We start from the raw sequence: 4,444 nt of genomic DNA on the forward strand, positions 1-4,444 counted from the left end.
TGTACAAAGCTTACTGTCAATTATACACATGCAATGCAATCTCATTGTTGTATATTGAGATTGGCATGAATATGGAGATCCCTCTTAGGACTCAATTTATTAACATTATTAACACCTTACAGAGACTGTTAGTTGCCTCCAACCAAAGTAATAACATACATTCCCGCCCAACCTTCGTAAGCACAAATCTACCAAGAGTAACAAAACCAATATTTTATTATTTCCATAATGTCGATAAGCATATTTGGGAGTAGTGATCAGTGATGGAATAAACCTCATCAGGTATATGGAAAATATCATTTCAAGTTCAAAATCATGAAATCAAGTTATCAAAGATTATGAGATAATCTTGTCAACAACACATAAATGCAAGGCTTATTTATTGTTGTGCTTTGAGAAAGTGACAATGCAAACCCAATGCCATGAGTGTGTTGCACTAGAACACTTGAAAAGGAAACCATACAAGGTAAACATACCAACATGTCTGGGGAGTGAGGAATCTCCATTATTCCTACTCATAAATGTGAACAATGCTAACAAGCTTGTAGCAAAATCAAATATTTTACCACTATAAATAATAAGGAGTTTCCAATTTGGTCACTACCAGAACATAACCAATACAACCACATAGTGTTCTAGTGCCTTTAAAATAGTCTCAACAACATACCATTCAGTCACATAAATAATAAATTTAGAGACAATCCTTTATTTATCAATAACATCAGTTCAAAAAAAATGCAACCATATTTTCATTGTTATTGAAGTACATCAGAAATACTTATCTCAAAATCCATTATGAAATTTAGCCTATGAAAACAAATCTCCACTCAACCGTAAATGAGTTGCAACTACTCCTTACTTCTTGTTGTAACCATCGAACTAGATTCCAGAGTCTAAGGGCTATTTTTCTCAGGGATTAAACTTAATTTCTAGTTGAATCAGGGATTCTATAAGCTCACTCACCTCCACCCACCAAGTGATCTGCAGTAAAAAATATGCACATGAAGTCTAGAGACTTGTCGTCTCCACTATTTAAATATAAACATTGTGGTTCCACCCAACTTACGGATTCAAAAACCCAAAATGAAAACAATGTACAACAAGGAATCCTCTAAAAATGCTCCAGGAATTTCCATGAACAATTCCTCAATCTAGCACTTAGGAGCTTAGAGAAAACTCGTCCCCTTGGACTGGTTATCAGGAAATTGAGAGGAAAATAGTCCTTCACTTGGAAGTGATCTCCTCTTGACTTCTTTCCAACTGAGAATCCACTTCCTCTACAATTTTTAATTTATTTTCCTTTTCAATTTCTCATCCATTTATTGCTCTACATTTTCCCTCTTTTCCATATATCCCTCTATGTTCTCTTCTCCCTCCATTTTCTTTCTCAACTATTTGAACCCCTCCCATAGTTCAATACCTCTCTTTCTTTTCCTGTTTCATTTTCCTTATTTGTTCAAATGATCTTTTTTCCTTGTGAAAGTGACCTCCACCTATTGCAACATTTCCAACCTTTGTAATGGTTCCACCTATCCTTATGTCCCTCAAAAATAGTTTTGGTGGTTGGATTTCTGTAGTAGGTGGCCAATGTGCCTCACAAGATGGAAACTTGCCCATTTTCCTCTTTAATTCCTTGTATTCATTGCAATGTACAGTTTTCTAAGCAAACAGGGCACGTGTCCTCTTTTTGTTGTGTAACACCCTCCTCCCATATTTACCTAAGCTAATTGGTCCACCCCGGTAAACATGTGATGAAGAGTTAGTGTAATATGATTCAAATTCCCGAGTATAGTTAAGTAAGTGGAATCGTTAAACCAAAACGAAACTGGCCTTCCTCAGGAACTACATGAACACATGTCCTAACCAACCACTCCAAGTTCCAAATCCATCAATTGACCCTCTTTCTGACTAAAATAGATCACCATTTGCACCCATGATAAGCCCTCCATGTGTTTAAAACCTTTTAGTCGCATATAAAACAAGGACATCCATTTGAATGCAGAAATTTTCAGGTAGTTTTGTGCCAATGACCCCGAATTTTGAGCCACTTTTTGGGGCTATGACTCAAGCCTATGCCCAAAACTTGATGAAATTCTCATAAATGATCAATAATAAGATGACAAGACCTCTAACAGAAAAATTGAACAAGGACCTAACTTAACAAGGCCTAGCCATGACAAACATCCCATTAAACACATCATGAATAGGTAATTTATAGGTCATATAAACACATTTGAGGATAGGGAATTCATACTTATCTGAGAATTGTCAAGAAGGTCTAATGCCCTATCATAGTAGCTACACTATCATCTATTTGGTCATGTATCCATTAACATTTATTTTACTAAACAAAACATGCTTAGAGCCATAACTCAATTTTTTCATAAACCATGCTTATAACCAGCATATAACCAGCAAATCAATAATGATAGAACACCCATTATAATCACATAGGAACAAGAAAATTTACACATAATACACAAGAGGAAAAGGTTTCATATTAACAAATGTAAAACTCAACCAGGTCAGGGACTTCCACATACTACCTAACCATAGATTGGGTTGAAACAAATCATTCTTTTAGCCAATCACCACCATTCCATATTCCAAGCATGAATGTGGGACTTACAAGAAAAAAACCAAAGCTTCCTCAGCCTTTACTACAATAAACCGAGGGATTCCTCACCCCAAGCCCTCATCTATACAATTATGCTTTACCGTAATCCCAAGAAGCAATTCCTAGGCCCAAACAAGACACATACACTGTGAGGCCTTACCACAATCCCACCACATATCGGTCCACAGATCAGTAGGCATATACAAGCATGGATGCACCTAGATCTCTCCACCTAAACCATCAGGACTTTTTCCATCTCCACCATCTAATATTTACAGTATATCATGTCATTCACCTGTCAAGGATTCCAAGGCCTAACGACGGTATACATAATTAGGCTTTACCACAATCACACCTTCACCAGTTAAGGGATTCCTAGGCCTTTTGTCTCTTCCTAAGACCACCACACTCAATTTCGAAACCGTCTAGAAATTCAACTCAACCAAGTAAGAGAAACCCCATCACACCATGGCTATCTAGAAATGGAAAGGCAAGGGTGAAAATGATTGTCACACCTGACAAAGGCCATTCCAAGGACATCAAGAGAACCAAATTCACACATGCATATACCATGCATGCCAAAACTAGCAATGAAATCACACATGCAACTTGATACCTGCAAGTAATCATGTTGTAGCCGCTGGATCCAACTCTTCCTTGTTTGATCTTTACTTCCCTTCACCTTAGTTGATGTTCCTTTGCCTTTCTTGATCCAATGCTAGAGTTCTCCAAGAAAAATCTAAGTGTGTAAATGTATGAGGAAGAGAGAGAATATGGAGAGAGAGCTCTAATTTGAACTGTCAAAATCTATGTACTAATCCATAGAAGCCTTTTTATCATTCAGGATTTTATTTTCTTCATTCTCCATTATTTTCCTTCATTTTCCTCATCACTTGAAACCTATGACCTTTCACCTTCCTTTTCTCTTAATTTCCTTTATTTTCATAGATAAAATGCCAATTAATGGCTCTTTCATTTTCAAAGCCTTTTTCATTTCCTTTGCCAATTTCCTTTAGCCATAATAAACCAAATTAACACCCACACTAGGAATTGTTTCCCAACAATTAGCCTGGAATATGTGTCCCATGACCTTTGTCTCATTTTACCTTTATTAACTTTATTACATGAAATTCTAACGTGGGTTTGTTCAAGATCCCTCCCCCTTAGGGGATCACTATCCTTAGTGTTCAATGACACCTGTAACCAACAAAACCACTAAAACCAAAACATACTTCCCATGGATATTTATAACTTAGATAGATGTAGTATTTACAATGAACAACTTGTTGAGAAACATAACCAGCATGACCACATAACAACATGAAAACCATACCAATTATTGGAGCTTTATAACATAGCTCATGGTGATATTTACATCCATATACGTATATACATATACGAAAGCTAATTTTTGTCAACCAACAAATAAGGAAGGATACATAGCCTACAGATCTGATCATTCATCTCCCATGTAGTTTCATCGGGCCCAAAGTGCTTTAACTACACCTTAACCTGCTCGATTTTCTTGGTTCCAAAGCATGGGGATATTTCTCTGCGAAATACACTGAGGTTCCAACTAGAATTCTCCTTCTAGTTCCACCTACAATATATACCAATCAATAACATGATCAATATAATTTACATATATTTTAAGCAATGAAACATTAAAAACATCATGGAATTTCACTATCAAAGGTAGCGCAATTACTTAAGCCACTTGTCCAATCATCTCAAGGATATTAAAAGGCCCATAATATCGAGGTGCTAGCTTCCCACATGACCCAATCCTCAAGGAGCTCTTCTTGGGCTTGATGCACAAGTACACAT

The sequence above is a fragment of the Pinus tabuliformis genome, chromosome 6 (assembly GCF_031772625.1).
Source record: "Pinus tabuliformis cultivar Carrire ecotype Pingquan chromosome 6, CPIR1, whole genome shotgun sequence".
Lineage (NCBI taxonomy): Eukaryota > Viridiplantae > Streptophyta > Pinopsida > Pinales > Pinaceae > Pinus > Pinus tabuliformis.